We start from the raw sequence: 25,599 nt of genomic DNA on the forward strand, positions 1-25,599 counted from the left end.
CTAATCTGACTCCAATTTACTTTTCACAACAACAAGAATGGTAACATCATACTGAGTGTCTTCTGTGTGGCAGGGACTTTCATACTCTTTCTCATCCTTCAAAGGCCCCTGCAAGGACCGGGTTTTAGTATTCCCATTTTGGAGAAAAGGGAAATCTCGGAGCTGAGATGTGGCTGGTCCAAGGCCACATCTTAGAAAGAAGTCAGTTTGGGTTGTCCAGTAAAAAAAAAAAAAAAAAGTCTGCGCTAAGGAGGCAGACACAAAGGTGGGCTCCTCTGCTTCACTCACATCTGTGCTGACAGCGCCCTTTGCTGCTGGTTCTGTTCATTCACCTGGTTAGCAAACATTCGCTGTAGGCCCACCAATTCCGGGCTCCGCTCTGTTCCTGGGGCTGCAGCAGTGGACAAAGCCACGTTCCTGCCTCCTGTCTCCAGACAGAACTTGAGGGAATTAATAAGTAAATGTGGAATATGCCAGGAGTGATGTGTCCAGTGGAAGAAGGGAGGGTGGCCCCGCGTGCTGGAGAGCGGGGGCTATTGCCACCGTCCCCCGAGACGATGGCGGCTTGGGGGTGGGGCAATGAAGCCATGGGAAGTGGATGAACTCTGGGTGTATTTTGAAGGTAGAATCGACTGGATCTGGATCTGAGACGTGAGAAGTGAGCCAACAGTGCATCCGGTACTGGCCTGAGCTGTGGGGTAAAGGACGGTTCTATTACCTGAGAAAGGGAGCCTGCCGGGGGGGTGGGGGCGCAGGTTGGAGGTTCCAGCTGTCTATCACTGAGGGACAGACCATCCCAAAGTCAGTTCTGCTCACAGGGCTGCCTGTGAGGGCAGAGCTCAGAGGGAACCTAGTGGCCGCGGCGGCTCACACGCTGGCTGGACCATCTGAGGCTCTGGCTCTGTGCACGTGCCTGCTGTTGATGTTGGCTGTCAGCAGGACCCTCAGCTTGGACCTTCGGCCAGAAACCCCACATCCCACCTCCCTCACAGCCTGGGGGCCGGGCTTCAAGACTGAGTCTCCCCAGACAAGGTGGAAGCACATGGCATGTTAGGCCCCAGCCCCGGAAGCCCCTCAGCTCATTTCTACTGTCCCCTATTGCTTGAGGGAGTCACAAAGGTCGGCCAGGTTCAGGGGGAGGGGACACAGACCCGGCTCTCCGTGGGAGGGTGTCAGCATCACGTTGTAGAGGAGCGTATGGAATGGGGAATACCCTGGCGCTTATCTCTGGGAAGTAGAATCTGCCACATGAGGGATGCGGAGACCAGGATCTGTCAAGTGCTGAGTAGGTAGGTGGATGCACGAGTCAAGTGAGGTCAAGTCAGAGAAATACAGCTGGTGTTACAGCCGACGGGGATGAGTGGAGAGAGGGAGAGGAAGGGGGTTGTGAAGCGTGGCATTACTTACTGTGCATTGAGTGGATGTATAGACTCTGCATCGTGGGGGACACGTTGTGGAGACCATGCAGCTGGGCTCCCTGCTGATATTAGCGTCGATTTCAGCTCAGTTTCTGACTCTGCACTTTTATCTCCCTCCCAGCTGCCCCTGGTGCCAGAGCCCTGCGGTCAGATCTAACACAATTCCTTTTGTCCCCAGGAAACTGGCCTCTCTGCTGTGTTTTGCAGTGCCTTTGGGCTTCCCCTGCATAACAATAGCCATGAGTATTCAGATTTGTATAAAACCTTTAACCTTCACTAGAGGTTAAAGAAATGAAAAAATGAAAGAAAAGAAATGAGTGAAGAAAGCCACTTTTCATCCTTAAGAGAACAGATGAAGCTTAGAAGCAAAGCTCTAGTGAAGCATCAGGAGATCTTTATTTTGTGATCAGACTAAATGCCAGACTATCAAAAAAGGGTGAAACACAAGCTGCTTAGCATGGTGCCTAAAATTGTCATAATCTGGCCCTTCCCTTTCCTGCCTCATGTGATAGCAACCCCCATTATGTTCTGGTTACTCCACTCAAATCCCCAAACCTGCCACACCTGCTCACCTCTCCAGGGCTTTGCTGCCCTTTTCTATTCCTGGCAAACTCCTATGCATCCCTCAAAGTCCAGCTTGAATGTCCTCTGCCCTACAAAACAGGCATCCCTAGTCTTTGGTAGCCCTGTAATGCTTATCTCAAGCAGAGAGTCAGTTCCTTCAGGGCTGTAATACAGGGTACTCTTTTCTGCAGGTCTGGCACCCAGCAATGCCAGACACAGAATAGATAATCGCTATACTTTTTGCTTTTGGAATGGATACACTAAAACTTTAACGCCGCACTTTGGTGAAGAAAAGCACTTCGTTTCCCCTCTAATTTCTTGCTGTTCCTTCTAGACTTAGGGCCTGAGTGGCTGCTGAGGGAGGTCTGACCCCACTGCTGAGGTCCCTCATCTGTACGGCAGCCCCACAGCCTGGACAGGAGGACAGTGTTGGCCCCAAACTCAGCTTGATTTCTGCCTGCTTCACAGATGGGGGTGAGGGAGCCCTACAAACTCACCAATTTCCAGGTCATTTGGCAGGATGGCTCTTATCCTGATCTGCCATAGCCCAATGTCTGTTGACTCCTGTTCATAAAACCTGAACTCTCAGGAATCAATGGGCTTAACAAATCATTTTGACTAACTAAATGCATGGACTGCAGAAGCTGGTCCTAACGTAGTTTTAGGAAGCTTGAAGAAAAAGGGCAGAAGGATGTATACTGTAGTACTTTGTGAAAGTGACATGGCTGTTAGAAAACACGGCCTTGCCTATAGGAAGCTCTGTTCTAAATTTTTTTGATTTATAATGTTGTGTTAATTTCTGCTGTACAGCAAAGTGATTTGGTTATACATATTATATATACATTCTTTTTTATATTTGTTTCCATTGTGGTTTATCACAGGATATTGAATATAGTTCCCTGTGCTATACAGTAGGACCTTGTTGTTTATGTGTTCTCTATATAATAGTTTGCATCTGCTAATCCCAAACTCCCAGTCCTTCCCTCTCCCACCCTCCCTCCCCCTTGGCAACCACAAATCTGTTCTCTATGTCTGTGAGTCTGTTTCTTTTTCATAGATAAGTTCATGTCATATTTTAGATTCCACATATAAGTGATATCATGTGGTATTTGTCTTTCTCTTTCTGACTTAACTTCACTTAGTATGATCATCTCTAGGTCCATTCATGTTTCTGGGAAAGGCATTATTTCATTCTTTTTTATGGCTGAGTAATATTCCATTGTAGGTATGTACCACATCTCCTGTATCCATTGATCTGTTAATGGACATTTAGGTTGTTTCCACATCTTGGCTATTGTGAGTAGTGCTGCTATGGACATTAAGGTGCATATAACTTTTTGATAGGAAGCTCCATTTATCATAAGGGATGATGGCAGAAATCCCTGTGTGACAGTTACTGCAGACAGTTACTAGGACTTCCAAATAATGTCCTCTGGTTGTGCATGGATGGCAAGAGCTGTCTCCAGGAGACTGAAGATTTGTGGGAGGGAGCAGGTGTGCCAGAGACTTCCCTTCCTGTGTCTCTCAATGTCTGTCACTACTAAGAAATAAAGAGATGCTTCTCTTACCTGAAGAGCAACAAGGAGTTCCCCTCCTCTGTCGTTGTCTTACAACAACAGTGAAGGGCTATCTGAGGTACACAGACCCCTTTGCAGCAATGCCAACATTGCTGGTCTCCACCCATGGGTCCTGGTGTGGGTGACGAGATCAGCTCTCACGGTTCAGAAGATACTGCATCCCCACCTGCTCATCCCCTGGGCTCTCAGGCAACCTCGAGATCCTCCCTGGAACCCTGGTGGCCCTCCATCCTCTGGGGTGTACGGCTCCCTGGTGGGGAGTTGCCAACCAACACGCCGGGAGATGTGACAGCCCACGTGACTGGTGAGGAGTCAGGTGAGCACGTGTAGAACTAGGAAGCCAAGGGCCACGTGCAAGTGGGGAAGGAACTGGGGAGAGGCTGGAGGGAGGGAGTGAAGGGAGCAGGGTGATGGGGGTAGACTTGGAACCAGCGAGGCCAGAGCCGGTGGGAGAAGCTGGGGCCGGACATGAGGCTGCCCAGCATTTGCTCAGCAAGACTTAGCCTTGTCTTGACACTGATCTGATGCTAATGGGCAGAGGGGGTGGCCTGGCTTCTGGTGCCAGGCGGGCAGTCGTGTCCTGTCACGTCCCCGCCAGCATTTGGGCTCAGCATCCTCTTCACTCCCTGGCAGCACGCTGAACTTTCTCTTGCATTAGTCATCTTGCCGTGCAACAATTTACCCCAGGATATAGCAGTTTGAAACAACAAATATTATCTCACACAGTTTCCAAGGGTTTGTTTTATTATTATTCTTTGGTGGTTTCTTTAGGGTCTACAATAAGAATCATACAACAGTCCATTTCTGCCTTCCATCCTTTCTGTTATTACTGCTATGTATTTTATGTCCACATATGTTATAAATCCCATAATCCTTTGGAGTTTTTTTGCTGTAGACAAGGGTTGGCAAACTTTTTCTGTAAAGAGCCAGATAGTAAATATTTTAGGCTTTGAGGGCTGTATAGTCTCTATTGCAACTATGTAACACTGCCATTGTAGCACAAAAGCAACCGTAAGAAGTAAATAAATGAGCATGACTGTTTTCCAATAAAACTTTATGTACAAAAACAGGCAGCAGACAGGTTTTGACCTGTGGGCTATAGTTTGTAACCCCTGCTTTAAATAGTCAAAACTTATGTCTTAAAGAAGTAGATTAAAAAAAAAATTATCCACATATTTACCCTATCTGTCACTCTTCTTACTTTTTTTTTTTTTTTTCCTTGAGATCCCAAATTCCCTTTGGTATCATTTTCCTTCTGCCTGAAGAAATTCAGCATTTCTTGTACAGCAGGTATGCCAATAATACATCATCTCAGCCTTTGTTTATATGAAAAAAATCTTTAATTTACCTTCATTTTTGAAAGACATTTTTGTTTGGTATAGAATTCTAGGTTGACAAGCTTTTTCTTTCATTCTTGTAAAGATGTATTTCATCTTGTTACCAAGTCCAAGCTCACTCTGCTTGTTGCACAACAGGCGAGGTGGTAAAGCAAGGAATATGACTTTATTCAGAAAGCCGGCAGACCGAGAAGATGGAGGACTAGTGTCCCCAATAACCATCTTATTGGGGTCTGGATGCCAGTTTCTCTTATACAACAGAGAGGGGGAGGAGGTGAGGAAGTAAAGTAAAAAGGCCATTAATCTTGCAAGATATCTCCTGGCTTGGCCCGCATCAGGGAGGGGATGTGTTCATTTCTTCTTTTCTGCAGCCATTCACAGGTGGGCTGGGTTCCTTGTGGCAGGCCATTACATATGCTTACGGCTAGAGACAGCATCCTTTTAGTGATTAGAATGACAAAAGCAATAAAAAGCAAAGGTTAAAGTGAAAGAAACAGATCCAACATGGAGTCAGATTTTGCCCTTCCCTGTTACACTTTGTCTTCTGGCTTCCATGGTTTCTCAGGAAGGCAGCTATAATTTTTATCATTTCTTACCTTATATAAGTAATTTCTTTCCCTAGCTGCCTTCACGATTTTGTTCTTTATCTTTGAATTTTTGTTACCGAATGCAAGTTCATGTGCTTGAGGCACAGTGAGGCCAAAAAACTGAAACATCAGAGTTTGGAGCAGAGAAAGGTTTACTGCAGGGCTGAGGAAGGTGAATGGGTGGCTCGTACTCAAAAAAACCTGAGCTCCCTGATGCTTTTTGGAGAGAAGTTTTTATAGGCAGAATTTCGGGTGAAGGCTGTAGGGTATGTGACTTTCTTCTGATTGGTTGTTAATGAGGTAACAGGGTGGGGCTCCAGGAATCTTGTGCTCAGCCTGAAGTTACCATCCTTCACCTGGGTGAGGGCCTTAGTTCCCGCAGAAAACTCAGAGATATTGTTATGTATATTCCTTGAAGAGGAACCAGGATCCTGCTTTAATTGCTGCACTATTGTTTCTTGACTGTTCCTCCTTTGTTTCTGCTTCCCCTTAAATCCTTGATTAGCAACTGTTTGAATCTGCCTTTTGGTATTCAGGAGGTCTAGGAGTCTGAAGCCTTTTTCCTGCAAATAAGAAACAGGGACACAGAAAAGCTTGGTTTCATTTTCAGCAGTTTGACTAGGATGTGTCAGGTGTATTTTTCTTTGTGTTGATCCTGCCTGGGGTTCTCTGAGCTTCTTGGATCTGTGGTTCTTCAATCATTTTAGAAATTCTTGGGCATCATGCCTTTAGATATTTCTTCCGTCTTATTCTTTCTATTCACTCCTGGAACTCCAGCTGCACGTATGTTAGACTGTTTCAAATTATCCATCACCAGCACCATCACCTCTACCACCTCCATCACCACCATCATCACCTCTACCACCTCTACCACCATCACCTCTACCACCTCCATCACCACCACCATCACCTCCTCTACCACCTCCACCACCATCACCTCTACCACCTCCATCACCACCTCCATCACCTTTACCACCTCCATCATCATCACCTCTACCACCTCTACTACCATCACCTCTACCACCTCCATCACCACCACCATCACCTCCTCTACCACCTCCACCACCGTCACCTCTACCACCTCCATCACCACCTCTATCACCTTTACTACCTCTATCACCATCACCTCTACCACCTCCATCACCACCACCTTTACCACCTCTGCCACCTCCACCTTCACCTCCACTTATACAATGCTTGCTATGAGGCAGGTATTATTCTAAGCATTTTACATATATTAACTCTTTTAGTCATCACATCAACTCCATAATATAATTATATACACATTACTATTATCCTGATTTTACAGGACTTGGGAGAGTTATCTGGACTAATGCAGAGGAAAATAGTACAAGTTGTGGAGGCTTCTGAAGCCTTGGTGTATGACTACAAATGCTGTTCCAATATTGACTCTGGTAATTCTGTTGCTTAAGTCCCTATCAAGGAAATACATTCAACCAATCGTTCATTCATCAAACATTTATGGGATGTCTCATGTGTGACAGGAAGAGATACAAAGATAAATAGCCAACAAAGGCTGGTACCACCCCACCCCCAAGAATATAAGCTTGCAGCTGTGGACCTGCCCCCTTCCTCACCCCCCTGCTGGATTTCAGAGTGCCTCTGGCTAACAGATATTGCTTCCCTGCCCCGGCCTCCCCCGCTTTCCTCCTCAGAAGTCTTCCTGCTTTGGAAGTTCCAGTGCCAAGTTGATGGGCTAATTGCTTTGTGGCCTCAGGCCTGGAACTGGGCAGCTCAGACATTTCCTAGGATTCTGGGCCTGTGAGGTTTCTGAATAACCACCTCTTTTTTCTGTTTTCTACATTCCAAAGTCCCAAGAAATTGGTTGGTGGTATTTGACTTGCTGAAAATCATATACACTGAAGTTTCCTCATTCCAATTTCTCTCTGGACTACAGTTTTTTTAAGTGAGAATAATTGTGTGCTGGGGACAGTTCTGGTTTACATCTGTTGCCTGAATGTAATCATTAATTATACCCCCATTCACTCACAAAAAGGCTTATTAAATGAAAAACTATATGGTCACCTGAAGTTAAGAAACCTCAAATCCAATTTTGTTGTAGCTTAATCTGCTTTCTCATCTGTTGGACGAAGTCTAACAGCTCTCGTATATGCTGTGACAGTGGATGAAAGAGTAGAAGGCAGTGTTCTGAACTTGCTACAAGGAGTCACTCTAGAAACTAAGGTGGCTTGTTATTCTTACTATAATCTTTATGATGCCTACTGGCTTGTAACAGATGTACTCGATTTAGGTCCTGGCGAAGACTTTACAGTAGGATCATAATTTTGTACATGTAATTATATATATGCTTATGAATTTATGTAATTCTTTGAGATGCCTTCTCTTTTACTGAAGATCTTCAATTGTCCTTGGCTCTCTCACACTTGTTTCTCCCCTAAACTGATGTGGGTGCTGGGACGGCTCTTTGGGGACTGTGCCCAGGGCAAAGGATGGCTCCACTGCCTAGAGCAGGGGTTGGCACACTTTTTCTGTAAAGGGCCGGGCAGTAAATATTTTAGATTTTGCAGGCTGCATGGCCTCTGTCTTTGTAGCACTTAACTCTGCCTTTGTAGCATGTAAAGCAGCCATAGACAATAGCCAACAAATGAGGGCGTCTGTGTGTTGATAAACTTTATTTACAGAGAGGCCCTTGGGCCATAGTTTGCTGGCTCCGTGGTCTAGAGGCCTGTTCCTGGGCCCTGATTTGACCTGGGCTCTCCTCTTCATGAGTCCTTGTCAACCAGGTGTGGGAGACATGTTCACACCTAGGGGGACCTCAGGGATTCCTTCTTCAGGAACCGAATAATTACTCCTTTCCTTCTTTGGAGAAAATGGGGTTTTCTTAGGATAATGATGGGTAGGTATAGGTTTATTCATTCTCAAACAATGACAGAAATTAAGATCAGAGGTTTGATCAGCTAACTAACAGTCAACTGGGAAGAATACAACCTATGTGGTGAAGGCACAGGGCCAGACCAGACACTTGCAGCGAGCAGAGCCTCCCACTCACAGACCTCTGGTCTCCGCCCTTTTCACTTCACACCGCTATCCACCTTTCCTTTCCACATTCACCTTCTTTGGAGAAAAAAGAAAAATTTCATTGTTTTTATGTGGGTGAGTGGTCCTGCAGGAGCCCCTCGGGGGAGGTGAGGGGTCTCAGAGAGCTGCAGTTGGAGGTGAATGTCACAGCCCTGCAGGTGGGCAGAGGCGGGCGGGGACTGGGGTCCCCTGCTCCCTGACAGGCGGTGACCTTAGGGCAGGATTTGCTGGCCAGGGCACAAGCCCTCCCGAGACAGCAGCCCCGAAGGGGGTCACGTGACGTCATCATTGTTGCAATAAGTTGTTTCCATCGAGGTGGAGATGAGGGCAGAGTTAACAGGCCCCCACGTAACGCAGCGTGGATCTACTTTACAGCCGCGGGGCCAGTAGCAAGAGGTGGTCACTGGCGGTGGAACCTTTGAGGGCAGCTCTCCTCCAGGAATCCTGAATCCCAAATTGCCAAAAGTCGTAAATGGGCAGTTCCCAATTTACATGTATGTTAGCTGCCAAAAGTTACTAATAAGTCAATTTTTTTGGAACCTGGAATGTATTTCATAGAAACTATTGTGTTATGGTGATAAGGTGACTGCCAGCTCACTTACACCTATTCAACCCACAGTAAAGTCATCTGTTAATACTGCGAAGACTGACGGGTGTGTAGTGAGCACTGGGGGCTCAGGAGACACTGGGGCTCATCCCCCCACTCCCCGCCCAGGAGCATCGGAAGCTCCCTCCCTTCCCCCGCCGATGCCCCATAGAGACTGGCTGTGGCTTTCACGGCCCCAGAAGCCCAGGGGCAGGAGGAAGTGGGTGGGTGGGAGCTGGTGTGGGACAAGGTCCTGCCCAGGAACCACCAGGCTGCATCCAGTTCTCAGTTGAGTCCTTGACATTATTAAACGTAATAACGTTGGTTTATTGTTTTCCTTAATCCAGCTGTCATGAGAATTCATTTTAGAAAACTTACAAAATATAGATAAACAGAAGGAAGGACAATTAAATATCCCATATTTGGTATACAGACTTCCAGTGTGCGTCTACGTATGTGTCTATGCATGTATTTACATATAGGTTCATAAACTTTGCAAATGATATATTGTGAATATTTTCGTGTCATTAAATATTTCAAAATGGATAGATATACCATAATTTATTTAACCAGCTTCCTATGGTTGGACTATTAGGTTTTTCTATCAGAAATGACCCTGTGATTTGCATGGATCCACTCTCATTTCCTGGATGATTCAAAAAGGGGACAAGGCGTGTGTGTGAGTTCAGGTATTTAATGACTTATTACCAACACATCTTTGGCTCCCCCCGTATGAGAAGGCTTACCTCCACCTTTACCAACACTTGATATTAAAACCTTTAAAAACTCTTTGCTAAATTGATAAGCAAAAAATGGTACCAGGTTTTGCTGCATTTCTTTTTTGAGTATTGATGAGCTTGGACATTTTAATATGTTTATTAGCCCTTTTGTGAATTGCTTCCTTCTTTAAATCAAAACACTGGTGTCCCTGGGTTGCTATAGCCTTTTGGAATGGAAGTGAGTGTATCCAGGTTTTATTACCCTTTGAAATGTAAGCACAGGCAAACCTTCCCAGGGTAATGAATTTTCTGTCTCTGACTCCCAAGCCTTTTTAAAAAATTGTATTGGAGTATAGTTGATTTACAATGTTGTGTTACTTTCTGCTGCACAGCAAAGTGACTCAGTTATACATATACATCCATCCACTCTTTTTAAGATTATTTTCCCATGTAGGTCATTACAGAGTATTGAGTGGAGTTCCCTGTGCTATAGCGTAGGTTCTTATTAGTTATCTATTTTGGATATAGTAGTGTGATTCCCAAGTCTTGTTCTCTATCCTTCATCCTCTGACCCGGGCTGCCCTGACTGCCCAAGTCCCAACGTATTCATGCCGTTTCCCTACCGTACCCAGTGCGGGTCTGGTATTGAGGTACTTTGCCTTTTTGGAACTGTGAGCTCTTAAGTAAAAGGAACGGAGGATAAAGTTGGATCAGGAAAGCAGTAGGAAATCATGGACGACCTTAAAGCCAAGAGACTGGATATATCCACCCTGAAGCATTTGTGTGGTGTCTAGTAATTGGCCATCGTAAATAGAGTTGCCATGAGTGCCCAGGTGTTTGGCAGACACACGCACTTGCTTTGTGTTGGGTATTTACCTGGGAGTGGAATTATTGGGCCAGAGAGTAGGTGTATGTTTAGCTTTAGTAGATAATGTTAAACAGTTTTCAAAAAAGCCCAGTTTAACCTCCAACCAAGCAGTGTCTGAGAGCTCAGCTGCTTTAAACCTTTACTGACTTTTGGTACTTTCAGTCCTCGAATTTTAAGCATTCCGGTAGGTTTCATATATCTTTTAAGAAGCTAATTTGATGCCACATATAATATTTTTACTTTTTCCATTCTCATTTAGTTTATTTTTATTATTTTTTTCTTTTTTCTTTTGTTTTTCTTCTTTTTTGTTTTTTTATACAGTAGGTTCTTATTAGTTATCTATTTTATACATATTAGTGTATATATGTCAATCCCAATCTCCCAATTCATTCCCCACCCCCACTCCTGCTTTCCTCCCTTAGTGTCCATACGTTTGTTCTCTACATCGGTGTCTCTATTTCTGCCTTCCAAACCACTTCATCTGTACCATTTTTCTAGGTTCCACATATATGCATTAATATACAATATTTATTTTTCTCTTTCTGACTTACTTCACTCTGTATGACAGTCTCTAGGTCCATCCACATCTCTACAAATGATGCAATTTCATTCCTTTTTATGGCTGAATAATATTCCGTTGTATATATGTACCATATCTTCTTGATCCATTCATCTATCGATGGGCATTTAGGTTGCTTCCATGACCTGGCTATAATAAATAGTGCTGCAATGAACATTGGGGTGCATATATCTTTTTGAATTATGGTTTTCTCTGGGTACATGCCCAGTAGTGGGATTGGTGGGTCATATGGTAATTTTATTTTTAGTTTTTTAAGGAACCTCCATACTGTTCTCCATAGTGGCTGTATCAATTTACATTCCCATCAACAGTGCAAGAGGGTTCCCTTGTCTCCACACCCTCTCCAGCTAGTTTAGTTTTAAAATAGATATTTTAATCTTTTTAATCTATAGCTATTACATTTTATGGAAACACTGTATGTTCAAGATTTTATACAACACTTTCTAATAAAAAATTCTGGGTATGACTTATGATGATTTTCACTCTTTTCTACTACCTATAAAGAATTCTTCTTTGTGTCTATGCTGTGCATTTCTTTTTGACAGTGGTTTTTTTTTTTTTACCACTTCTCATTCATCCTACAAAATGGTATCCAATACCTCACTCTTAAATTTTGTCTTATTCTGCTCTATTAAAATGACATGGCATCAATATTAAGCTGAAATAAATTCAGCATGGATTGTTCTTAAACCTCCTTTCTTCAGATGTAAGTTACAGTGTGAAGACTGACTTGGGCTCGTATCTTGCCCACACAGCTTACTAGCTGTGTGACCTTGGGTGAGTGACTTAACCTCTCAGAGCTTCAGGCGCCCCATCTGTAGAGTAGGAATAACAAAACCCAACCCTTATGATATATAAAGTGTCCTAAATGCACTACGTTCTCTATAAATATTAGTTTCCTTCTGTGCTGGAAGCAAAGGCATCAGCTGCCTCTTTGTTACATTTGCCTCTTTAGTTCACGAAACTATTAAAAGTGGGCATGCCCTCACTTCTCTGCTAACCGTACCTCACTGGCTGGCAGGAAACCCAAACTGTTAAACATCGGCTGGACTTCATTTACTACTGGTTTACCCTGCACCCCCTGTAAATCTAAACATCTTGTGTGACATTCCTGGTCTTGCCCCAGGACAGAAATTATTCAATATAAAACTTTGTCTTTTGATGTGCAGAGTGTCCCCAGACAAAATAGTGCTCTTACAGTTGGGATTTCGAGAGCCTTCCGCAGATGTGTGGGTTGGAACACTGCCTCCGTCCCCCCCTTTGGCCACATTTGCCACATTTCTTCAGCACTTGACATTTACATCTGTCTTCCAGACGGGTGGGCTACTGGCTCCCTAGTTTAGCTAGAACTTTGCCAAGCAGCCTGGAACAGGGGACCACTTTATATTCTGGAGCCAACTTCATTCCTACTGGCCAGAGATCCATCTCTGCCACCAGGTGAAGGTGCTGGTACCCATCCACTTGACCCCGATCCTACTTATGGACGCAAACACTTTAAAAATGGACGACTGAGCAGTGGGGGAATGAAACACTCCAGATGCTTAAAAATGCTGGCAACTGCCAAAGAAAAGGCAGCTGGCGCTGCGGTAGGTGGCTTGAAAATTCTCAGTGCTTTTGTTCTTCTTGTCTTTGCCTCTCCTCCCCACCAGGGTGCACACATGCGACAAGGGACTGGCATCAAGAAAGTGCCAGCTTGCTTAGTAACGAGAAGTCATTGTCAATCAAGGGTTCAAATACAGACCTTTTTTTCCCCAAGGTTAATCACCAGTGCCACTGGGAATAAGCAACACCAACAGAGAGTGGGATTTACAGAGGCATTTTGGAGACAATCTCGGAACTTGCCCACAGTACTGTGAGCCCGCTGGCCAGGCCCAGATAAGGCCCATCTCTCAGTCCCAGGGAGGGCATTCCTGGTCTCTGCCATCATGACTGTCACCTGGGTCTTCAAACCCATCCTCTCGCCTGAGCTCCAGGGCCTGTTCTCTAAATGGAGGAGCCGTGCCCTTCAGGAGGCTCATGAGAACATCCCCACGAGAGATGCGGAGAAAAGCAAACCTTCCTACACTGGTGGTGGGAATGTAAATGGTGAAGCCACTGTGGAGAACAGTACGGAGGTTGCTTAAAAAACTAAAAATAGAGTTGCCATGTGATGCAGCAATCCCACTCCTGGGCATATATCCAGAAAAGACGAAAACTAATTAGAAAGGATACGTGCACACCAATGTTCATAGCAGCACTATTCACAGTAGCTGAGACATGGAAACAACCTAAAGGTCCACGGACAGATGAATGGGTAAAGAAGATGTGGTACATATATACAATGGAATATTACTCAGCTATAAAAAAGAATGAAATAATGCCATTTGCAGCAACATGGATAGACCTAGAGATGATCATACTAAGTGAAGTAAGACAGAGAAAGACAAATATCATATGATATCACTTATATGTGGAATTTAAAATATGATACAAATGAACTTATTTACAAAACATAGACTTACAAACATAGAAAACAAACTCATGGTTACCAAAGGTGCAGTGGGGGGAGGGATAAATTAGGAGTTTGGGATTAACATGTATACACTACTATACATAAAATAGATAAACAACAAGGACCTGCTGTATAGCACAGGGAACTATACTCAATGTCTTGTAATAAACTATAATGGAAAAAATATGAAAAAGAATATATGTATAACTGAGTCACTTTGCTGTACACCAGAAACTAACACAACATTGTAACTCAACTATACTTCAATAAAACAAACAAACAAACAAACAACATCCCCACATGAGTTAATCATCTCACTTGACTTGCTGACCCCTCCTCATTCCTCTTGTTTCTGTTAATGGTTCCATCATTTTCTTGGAACCATTCTTTCCACACTGCTCAAAAAGGTCTGGTTTATTACTTTCGGTGAAGTGCTTTTGTAACAGACACTGCAGGCAACCCCCCAACAGCCATCCGTTCCTTCTTTCACAGTGATGGGATTTTCACCTGGGCTTCCCTGGACCCCGACTCCACCTTCCAGTTCCCTGCCCCTGGGCGTGGCAACACGCTGAGCTCTGGCCAAAGGGCTGTGAGTGAGATTATTAGGTGCAACTTCTAGGTCATTCCCTTAAAAGGAAGGAGTGCTCTCTCCTTCCGTCCCTTCTTCCATCCTGCCGCCAAGACCATGGAGGGGGGAGCAGCGAGTTTGGGGAACGCCAACAAGGGAACACCACAGGGATGGCAGAGCGACTGGGGAGGCGGGGCCTGGTCTGAGACGTGGGCGGCTGCCGTACCGGCCATGGGCCTGTCACATGGGGACCGTCACACGTGGATGATAACAGGAGAGAGAAATCCGTGTCCACCTTGAATCCGGATTGTTTGGGGTCTCTGCTAGAACACTTGAAATTTTTCCTAATGAAAACAGCCCCCAGAGAGGCGCCAACTTGCAGGATCAGACTCTGATTTGAAGGCAGAATTTGGATGTGACAATGGTGGCAGCTAGAGAAGCTTCAATGGAAGTGCTACCGAGTTAGCTGGAAACACAGAGCTCACCCTCTCCACGTGTCTCCATCACCCCTCTGCCTTCCGTGGTCACCTGGACCCTGAGTCTTGCCTTTTGTGTTGTCCAGGGGCCCTTACCTTACTGTACGGGCTTCCTAGAGACTTCCTCTGTCTCTCTTCTGTCTTTTCTCCTATCCTTTCTACCCTTTGATACCGGATGAATCTTTGTAAAAGACTGATTTCAATATCTTGATTCCCACTCATAGGTCCCCAATGACCCCCGTACGACTGATGACCTCATCCTCCGTCTCCTCCTCCAGTGAACGTTCCCCGCCTGCTGGGCGGATCACGCATCCTCAGAAACCTGTTGGCTTCATGTTCACTTCCCGTCTTTGCCCATGGTGCCATGACAGTGATGCCTTTGCCTTTTCTTGTCTGAAATCAGCCCAGTCCCCCCATCAAGAAGGCCAAGCTCATCCCTGCCCGCTCTGACCTCTGCTTCATCTGGGTCCCATGCTGTCTGTAGTTGCTCATCTCACTATTCTTGGAATGATGTGTCTCTTATTCATTCCAATAGCTAGTAGAATCATAGAATCTTGGAGTTTGTCAATGACTCAGATGTGTTTTTTGCCAGCTGGAATATAAATTCAGAGAGTCCTAATCAGAGCCCCATTTTACAATGTCCCCCTTTCCAATCACCGCTTTGATCATAAGAGAATAAAACTCAAAAAACAAACTCCCCAGGCGGCTATCAGGGGCTGCGCACTTAGAACCTTTCCTCAAGCAGCGTGTTTTACTGGCGGTGTTGGCGCCCACTGTACCCTTTGAAGGAAATCACAGTCCTCACCTCCTGCTTGGAGGTTTGGAGAAAACAGTGATGTGACAGTCCATCGAACATAAAGCAAGTTGGGGGTAGCGGGGTGTGTCCCGGCCTCCTGAGCGTCTCGCTTGAGTTGAATTGATGGATCACAGCGCATTCCCGGCCTCCCTGTGTCAGAAAGAGAATCTCTTCTGTTGTAAGAAGCAGTACAGGAAGGGTTCCATGGGCATCTCTGGATGATTTAGATTCATAATGCTGGATTTCTTTTTCTAGAAGAGCCTAGATCATCTCAGAGACAACCTCTAATTCCAAACACAATGGCAAGCACATAGTGGGAGCATAATTAACGCCTCCTGGCTGTCTGGTAATTGCATGGCTCGCCTTAAACATTAGCTGGGGAACGCAGTTCTGATCTCAGAGAAGAAATCATCCACCCATTTCCCTTTTCCTTGTCACATTGCTTCCTAAAGTTTTCCTCCAGTTTCCAGCTAGCCTGGTTTTCATTTCCTGCCTAATTTCTGCTTCTACCTGCTTTGTTTTTCGTGCTCTTCACTATAGCTACCATATGGAGAGCGAGCTATTGTGGAGTCCTCAACAACAAACAGGTTTTCTAGTGTGCTGTGGTTTTTATTTCTTTTTCTTACAAGAGGCCGTAGGTTTCAAAGGTTTGGTCTGGCATTGAAAGCTGGGGTGGGCACTCAGATTCCCTGGGCAGTCAGAAATTTCTCCAGCCCAGCAAGACTGAAGTGGTTTGGTAGAATCTGTTTAAAGAAAGAACTCAGCCATCCTAGTGCTTTACCATTTGCTCTGTTGACAGTAGCAGGTGTTTGCTTTGAAGCTTACTAGGAATACGAGGTAAGTGTGAGTTGTCATGTCAATCATTTTTTTCTAGCTTCTGTATTTTTTTTCTGTTGAGGAAGCTTCTAAGTCAGTGAAAAGAAGGTCCTTGCCCTGCTGATTATCTGCCTGAGTGGAGGCCCGAGAGGCAGGAGCCGGGGGTGGTTTCGAGCAGGTGGGGGAAAGGAGGGCAGTGCAGTCGCGCCTCTCCCTCCACGTGGCCCAGCTGAGCTGCTCCTGGAAGCCCCTGAGTGTTCAGAGCTCCTGCAGGGCTGTTACCATGATTTAAAGCCCTGAGAATATGAACTAGCAGGAGGTAGGTTGTGGGTGGATGGTGTCATTCTGGCCCTGAAAGGCCCCCATAAATCAGTACAACCCCCGCAGACTCCCTTCCAGCTGGTCTCTGGAGGCCCCCTGCCCACTCTGCTCTCACAGGGGATAGGAGGCGAGTCCTCGGGTCGGTGGGCACTGCCCAGGCCGCCTGCCCACCTGCAGCCCCTAGAGGAACCAACCCAGAGTCCTGGGCCCAGGCTGGCGCTCAGGGTCTGGTCGGGGAAGATTTGACTTTGGTGGTCCTGGTGATGTGTCTTTAATGCAACAGTTCTGTCCTGTTGGATAAACACAGTGGCACTCTCTGAACCGGACACAAGCCCGGTTTGTTCCTTCCTTCTCCTTTGTGCTTTGTTCCCGGCGCGTCCCTGGCACGGCCTGGCATGGCTGTGCCCCAGCGAGCTGCCAAAGCTCCGCTCTGCCCTTGAGTAAGACGGCGACACGTCGAAGGTCAGCCCTCTCCCCTCCCCGAGGGCAAAGGACAGGCTGAAACCTGGCCAGGGTCCCCAGGCGCTGTCAGTTTGAAGGTTTAAACGTGTTCCCTGTCCTAGTCTCCACCCAGGTCACCTGTTCTCCCTCCTCGCCGCATGGAGAGCTGGGCTCGGGGCAGCTGGGGTGAACTTTGCCCCCTGAGCTCATTGACCTCTCCGGCTAGGCAGGTAGGCACAACTTCATTTCTTAGTAGAAAATCAAGTGGGAAAGAAGACCTGGCAGCAGCAACTCTTAGGAGCCGAAGAGGGAGATTCGGGTGACCCTGCACCTCGAGGACGAATCCCGAACCCCTAGAAAAGGCACTGACGGCAGTAAAGTTGCCCTGCCTGCCCCGGAGTCCTCCACTCACCCGCTCCCTGGGCTTCAGGGCGCAGGGGCAGGAAGCCTCTTTCTGGGAGGGGACCTGGGGCTTCCTGTCTGCTGTGGCGGACTTCGGCCACCTGACTGTGGACTCAAACGTGCTTCGTTGGCTGGTTGGGTTTTGGTCACCAGGGGACTAAGAACAGGAAGGACCAGTAGACAGACAAGACCTGCCGCTCTGGGGTCACATCCAGGGCGGGCTCATGGCCCCCGCACAGCTGGGGTGGGGTCGCGGTCTCTGCACTCCCCGGGGCCGACGCTCCCTAAGCAGACGCTCTGCCCACACGGCCCTTGCCGCGGTGTCTGCCCTGCCCTGCCACTCCGGCCGTGCGGCCTCGCACAAGTGACTTCCCACCCTTGTGCCCCCCTCCTGCAGCTGCTGAATTAATTGCGAGCAGCATCGTTGCACGGGAGCTCTGTGAAGGTTGGGACAGCAAAGGCAAAGCCCTAGAACAGTGCCTGGCACAAGAAAGTGGCCAAATTCTCTTTCTGTTGACATTTCCTGACCATCGATGTCTGGCTTTTACTGTTGTTTTATTTTCAGTCAAGGATTAGATCTCGTTTCCGGTCTTTTGTGTCCTGAATTCAGGCTGCGGGGACACAGCCCACCTGCCTTCGAGACTTTCCGCTCTGAAAGGTCATTCGCGTCTCAGGATCAGCTCTCGTTTGAACTGCTCCCCTCTTTCCTCTTGTGTCTGCAGAACGATGTTTTCCAGGCCCCGGACAGTCTGGAGCAGGGCTGTCCTTGCTTCTCTGTGAGCGTCCTCGCTGCGTCCCGGTTCCTGCCCGCGTGCGCGGCGCTCTCGGCGCGGCCGGCAGGGGGCGCTGAGCGGCCGATCCCAGCTCCAGGCCGGGGCGGGGTCCCGAGGCACCAGCCGTCCTGCTGCGGGGGAGCTGGACCCTCCCTTGGCTCGGGGCCCCGCTGCGCACCTGTGCACGCAGAGCTGTGGAGGCGGAAGGCTGTGTGTTGTAGCTGTTGAGAGTTTTGCAGGCAGACGGCCCCGTGATGGGGCTTCTCGGCTCTGCTTCCTCGGGCTGCAGCCCCCTAGGTACTGGGGAGGTTGCTGGAGGGGCGGGGGCGGGACAAGCTGTTGGAGTCGCTGGGTGGCTGGCAGAGATCTCAGTCACCAGGGTGATTTCTGGGCCGGACCGTTGGCGCTGATCTTTTCTCTCCTGGCCTCTCACCTGCTTTTCCTCTCCCAGGGCTCTGCTCCCCCTGCCTGTGCGTGAGGCTTAGGGCTGCCGCCTGCAGGAATGCTGAAGCCCCCGGCCCATCCCCCAGGGCCAGATGGACTAGAGGAGGGGGCGAGCCGCCAGAGGGCTGAGAGGAAGGCCAGGTAACCCCTTCCAGCTCTCGCTTCACTGGTCGTAGCCCTGAAAGTCCCGCATCCGAGGGCACCCTGGCCACCTCGTGGAACATAGCACATAAGGCATCCATCTCAGGTGAGGTCCCTGCAAGAGAGCTGTGTGGCTCTCGGGTGACAGGGCACCAGGAAGGAAGGCCGTGCCATCCTCCCCCAGCCCCCGAGCTGGTGCTGCCTCGCCTGGGCATCTCTCAGCGCCCAGTGAAGGGCAGCCGGTCTGGGCCTCCATCCACCAGAGAACGGCAGGGAGGGGGTCAGAGGCGAATGAGTCCCCAAAGAGGGCGCCTGGCAATGGCTTCTTGCCTCTGTCTGGGAGCCCCTGCTCCGCCCAATGGCCCGGCCTCAGGAGCAGGGCCAGCCGAATGGCAGCTCGCTGACCTCTGCCTCTAATCTACTGCCGCTCCACACACAGCCTGCGGCAGAGCTTGTAAAAAGCCAGGCTTTCTTCCAGACCTTTGAGAAGTTCAAAGAACCCATATCCTTGGGATATCCGGCTGTAGAGACACCTGGATCTGAGGGTCCTAAGGACTCTGGGTGCCCCCCCTCTGCCTGTACTGTCCGTCAGTGTCAGTGTCCCCTGCTCTGGGGGAAGGGAAGCCCAAACCTGCCAAGACCAGCTCAGTCCTGTTTTATGGAATCAGGCTGTGCCCTTTGACCCCGCACTGCGTCTTACAGCAGGAACCCTCCTGGCCACGGGGGCCGTGGAACAGATGTCAGTCCCATCCCAGAACAACGGGATGTCAAGCATCACATCCCAAAGGTGTGTATGAGCCGAACACATGGGCCGCGGTGAGTCGGTTGGCCCCGCTCTGGCCAGATGCTCCCTCCACAGGCCTGCACCCATCTCACTCCTGTTCTTCTGCGGGACCCCGGACCCCAGGTGTGATGGGGCGTCCCAGGCACAGCTGTGTGCCAGGTGGGAGCAGGGCTTGCAGGCTCTCGTGCTGTTTGTGCACCAGCATCTTTAATGCTACCCTAAAGACCAGTAGAGAGTTTCTAGGGGACAGTGAAACAGCTCCGTGCCCTCTGTCCCAGAACAAAGTGCTCAAGAAATGCTTGTTGAATGGATGAATAAACTCCACTTATGGAACAAGAAGCTGAGATCTCCAAAGGGAACCCGGTTGAGTTACTTGTGGGTATCTAGAAGCAGGATAGGGCTAGCGTGGAAGGGGAAAGCTCTTTCTTTTTTTTGTTTAAATTTGCTTTCCTCATACAGGAAGGCTGAAGTGGCTACAGTGTGGGTTTTAAATACTATTTTCCCTCTTTCTTCCAGGTACTTATGTACTTTATGACATTAAAAAAAAATTAACTAATTAATTAATTTTTGGCCACATTGGGTCTTCGTTGCTGTGTGCGGGCTTTCTCTAGTTGCGGCGAGCGGGGGCTATTCTTCGTTGCGGTGCGCGGGCTTCTCATTGCGGTGGCTTCGCTTGTTGCGGAGCATGGGCTCTAGGCGTGAGGGCTCAGTAGTTGTGGCACGTGGGCTCTCTAGTTGTGGCTCACGGGCTTAGTTGCTCTGCAGCATGTGGGATCTTCCCGGACCAGGGATAGAACCCACGTCCCCTGTATTGGCAGGAGGATTCTTAACTACTGCGCCACCAGGGAAGCCCTGGGAAAGCTCATTTTAACACACCTTCCTTCCCCGAATGACCTCCACTCTCCTCTACTGCCCCAAGCGTAGAGGATAAGATATGCTCATTAATGCTCTGATATGAGCAGTGGAAGGCTGGCCGGCATCTTTCCCCCCTGCCCCCAGCCTGTCTTCTGCCCCTCAGCCCTCTGCCTTGATTGCCTCAGTTTGGCTCAGTTTGTCAGAGATCCAGAACCCAGGCCCTCTGGGTTTTCCTTTCCCATGGTGTTTGGCTGAGCCTCTCCTGAGACCAGTGGGCAAGTATGTGGCATCTGTGTCCACATAATTCGTGGCACCATCTTGGGCTGCAATGTTTCTGTCTGCTGCTTCACATCTCCAGTTTCTGGATCATTTGGGGTGGAGGTGAGGATTGAGTGCTTCCTTTTTCTTCAACACACACACCCACACCCACCCACACACACACACACACACACACTCACATGTACATGCTCCCCACCCCCCATCCCTCACACCCCACATCCTCCCACTGGTGAGGGGCTGGGTAATAAGAGAGGACGTGATCTTGTCCTTTGTACTTATTCACAACATGCTGTGAATAACGACAACCAGTCGTTCTGGAGGATTTTTCAATCTATGTCTGATTGAAACTGCTCTAAATTTTGCTGGTAATAATAGTTTAATGCTATAAAAATAGATACACTTTTTTATGGTTTGCAGCTTCTGAAACATGGCGTCTGCTACCTGTTTAAGGAATTCGAGGCAGCAACATCCCTGGAGGCTTTTTTTTATGTTATTTTGCTTCTTAAACTCATCTCCCAATGAGCTTTTTTTTTGCTTCTTAAGATTTTTTTATGTTATTTTGCTTCTTAAGCTCATCTCCCAAATCCCGCTATGGTAAGCGTCACCGGGCCCCGCTCAGGTTAGGAAGGCCATCGCAGAGCTCTGCGTCGGTGGAGTTTGAATGTAGCTTGTCAGGCAACCTTTCTGATTGTGATATGTTTCAGGCAGTAGGTCACCCTGCTGACCAAGTCCAGTATCTCCCTGTGATGCGGGAGGGTGCTGGTTTGCCCTCGGGGCCAGCCTCCGTCCTTCAGGAACAGACAGCAGCTCTCATGAGCCTGCGGACTGGCTTTGACGTCTTACTTTGACATCTCACTCTGTCCCTAGTGAGTGCTGGAAGCTTGGCATTCTTGTGATGCTCTGCCTCTCGGTCCTCTTGCGACATGGGCACAGTGGTACCTGTCTTTCAGGGCTCTTGTGAGGAGTAAATGAGACATTTCAGTAAAACATCTGACACTGGTTTTATCACCTGCAGTTGTGACCCACTAGTGAAATAAATTTGGTGAGTTGTGACTAGCGTTACAAAAATAAATAAATAAAATAGAATAGATATTAAGTGTGAGTTTTCTCTCTGAGCTGATGAAAATTCTAAAATTCTAAAAGTTCTAAAGTTAGATTATGGTGACGGTTGCACAACTCTGAAAATATACTAAAAACGATTGAGTTGTACACTTCGGGTGAATTTTGTGATATGTAAACCGTATCTCAATAAAGCTATATATAAAAAAAAAAAGATTGGCAGCCCTACAAAATCCTCAAGCTGTCCATTTGAGATCTGTGCACTTTATTATGGTGTGTTACACCTCAATTAAAAATTCAATATAAAAATAAGAATAGAAAATATCAGAGTACCTCCCTTGTAGTAAGGGCGAGCCTTGTTTTTATGAAGTGTGTGTGTGTGCACGTGGGGCTACAGCAAAACGTGTTTCTTACTGTGAGTTGTTGCTTAAAATGTTTAAAGCCAATGGCCTCCATCTGCCCAGTTAGAGCGGGCATTTAACAGGGTGGTTTATGCCCCTCCTTCTTTTCTTTCTGGAAACATGACTGCACCCGTGCTCAGTCACAGGTCTTAGAGCGCTGGCCCGCCTGTGACACAAAGAGTGGGTGTTCTGCGTGGCTACAGAGGCCCCCAGCCCTCCTGGCTTCCATGTGCCTGTGTGCGTGTGCACACACACACACACACACACGCACACACACTCTCACACACACAGGTGCATGCACGCAGACACTCATACACACGTGCACACACACACACTCCCTCTCACACACACAGGTGCATGCACGCACACACTCATACACACGCTCACACATGCACACACACAATCCAGTCATGCTCTCTCCTCCAGTTAAATACACATCACACTGTCCAGAGGAAGAGCAAAGAGCTGGCCTGTCCCCACAGATAGTGCACCTCTGACCTTCTGGTTTTGGAGGTTTTGTAATGTTTACTTTTCAGGGTTCTCTGCTTGACTCCTTCCCTCTTTCATTGGGTTTTAAGCTCTACAGCTGACCTCAGCTGCCTGTGCTGTGGCCCTGGGGCGGGGGTGAGGGGCTGGCTTGCAGACGTGCAGCCCCTGGCCCCTTCCTCCGTCAGGAATGAGGGCGGGGAGAGCCAGTACTGAGACCTGGAAAGACAGGTGCGTGGCTGTGAGGTGTGACCGGGGGGGTGCCGGCCACCTGTCCCTCAATCAGGGAAACTGATCAAGCCACCAAGTGCTGGGTGACCTTCTGGAGATGATCAAGTCTCAATAGCCTCGAGATGACTCTGGCAAACAACCCGCGCGGCACCTTCCGTGACTGCCCGAGGGGCTGGCACAGCTGTGTGTGAGGAGGGACCATGCTGGGAATGACTTGACTGAAGTCTGAGAAATCAGGGAATTGACTGAAGAACTACTTGAATTTACTACTGTTTTGTAAGTTCTGGGTTCAAATGCCATTTCATGGTGTAGAGTAAGACAACATTATAACTGATAGGGTGGAGGGCTCGTCTCTGATTGGAACCAGCCACCCTGGGAAGACCATGTCAGCAGCCTCAGGCCACTTGGACCCCTGATTGCCCAGAGCAAGGGTGGATATTTTTATTTATTATTTTTACTTTCCTTTTCTTACCAAGTACATGATCAGTGGTCAGTGTCCGTGGCCGACGGCTGGTGGTAGTGCTGGGTCCCAGATCTCGGGGTCCGCCTGCCTGCCGGGGATCCTGGCTGTACCTCCTACTTACCGCACCACCTCTGTGCTTCCGTTGCTACATCTGCAAAATAATAGCACCTCACTCTTAGGATTTGGTTCTTATTGCTGTAAAATATACACAACAAAAAATGTACCGTCTTAACCATTCGAAGTACACTGCTCAGCAGGATTGAATATATTCATAATGTCGTGTAGCCATCCCCACACTCCATCCCCAGAACTCTTTTCATCTCGGAAAACTGAAACTCTGTCCCCATTAAACACTAGCTCCCATTCTCCTCCCCCAGCATCTGGGAACCACCATTCTACTGTCTGTCTCTGAATTTGACTCCTCTGGGTACCTTATATGAGTGGAATCATCCCTTGTTTTTCCTTTGGTGACTGGCTTATGTCCTTTAGCTTAATGCCCTCAAGGTTCATCCATGCTGTAGAAGGTGTCAGAATCTCCCTCCATTATAAAGATGAATAATGGTCCATTGTGTGTACATACCATATTTTGTTTATCCATTAATCTGGTTATTTCCCTCTTTTGACTATTGTGAATAATGCTACTATGAACACAAGGGTACAAATATCTGTTCAAGTCCCTGCTTGCAATTCTTTTGAGTATATACCCAGGAATGGACTCCCTAGGTCATATGGTAATTCTATCTTTAATTATTTGAGAAACCATCATGTTGTTTTCCACAGTGGCTGCACCATTTTACATTCTAACCAGCAATGCACAAGGGTCCCAGTTTCTGTACATCCTTGACAACACTTTTTATTTTCTGTGTCTTTTTTGTTTGATAATAACCCTCCAGAATTTTACTTTTGAGGGTTAGATGAGAGAATGTATGAAAAGCACATATGTAGTCTTGGCTCAGTAAAACAGAGGTGCTTTTGGTGTTTCAGGTTTTGCTTCTCATTCTGTGGGAGCAGAGTAAGTGATCACTTTCTCAGAAGCCCCCCAGATGCCTAGTTGTCACCTCACAGATCACTGGCCCCAACTCCAAGGGTGTGCTTTGGGCAGGAATGGTGGATTCACCTCTGCTCTGGAAAGGCCCTGAGGGACTCGGGGTCATGTTAAGCTTTGAGGTTTTCGAGGGGAGAAGTGTGGCTTTTAGGGCACCCCAGAATGGGGAATCCTCTCTGTGTCACTTCTTAGAGTCTTTTTCTTGCCTGGGTTCCCACAACCTTGCTGGTTTTATTACCTGGCCTAGAAAACACAGGCTGTTTCTATAAACAGAGGAGCAATGAGAATATCCTGCTTATGTCCCATGAACTTCTAAGAAGAGGTATGGTGAGTAAGCACAAGGTTTTTCTTTGATTTATTATGGAAAAGTTGGAAAATGACTGTATTTAACCCTTGGTCAATTTATTTAGAGTATTTTAAATGGAATAACTAGTAAGATGAAAAATGGACTTTATATTCTTGAATGAGGCTGCATATTGAAGAAAAGGACAGAATGCATATGAGCTTAGATGGGAAGATGGTTGGCTTGAGGGGTATTTCTTCCATGACTGTAACATCTGGACGAGGGGTAAGAGGGGACCCACAGTGTGCTCTGAGTGCTGGTCCTCAGGTCGGCCTTGGGGTCGTTCTGCTGTGCCCTCTGCTTCTTCAGCCAAAGGCCGTGCATTCTAGCTGCAGATTTCTGTACCACATGGACTGAGTCTGGTGAAGAGAAAGCCAGAGAAGTGATTTTTGGATTAGAAAACCAGAAAGAATCCAGTAATCTTAAAAAAAAAAAAGAGAGAGAGAGAGAGAAAGAATAAAAAACTTCCTTCAATCTGGAATTTTGCTTAAAAGATTCAGCACATGTCTTTAGTAGGCATGGTTTGGTCAGCTTGATAGAACCTCACCCACCTATTTGAAAACAAACAGAAATGTCAAAGTAATTTTTTTTTAACTTTTAAAAAGTGTAAAAGCTGAAGTAGAGTTTATTTACAATGTTGTGTTATTTTCTGCTGTACAACGAAGTTATTCAGTTATATACATACACA

General features: G+C 47.4%; 1 long non-coding RNA gene across 1 annotated transcript; it reads left to right on the forward strand.

The window, feature by feature from the left end:
- Positions 1–17,765: 17,765 nt before the first annotated feature.
- Positions 17,766–22,619, forward strand: LOC309642935. Its single transcript, XR_014253450.1, has 3 exons — positions 17,766–18,677; positions 18,832–19,071; positions 19,668–22,619. It is a non-coding gene; the product is annotated as an uncharacterized lncRNA (long non-coding RNA).
- The last annotated feature ends 2,980 nt before the right edge of the window (positions 22,620–25,599 follow it).

The sequence above is a fragment of the Balaenoptera physalus genome, assembly GCF_965194825.1.
Source record: "Balaenoptera physalus genome assembly, chromosome: 14".
NCBI lineage: Eukaryota > Metazoa > Chordata > Mammalia > Artiodactyla > Balaenopteridae > Balaenoptera > Balaenoptera physalus.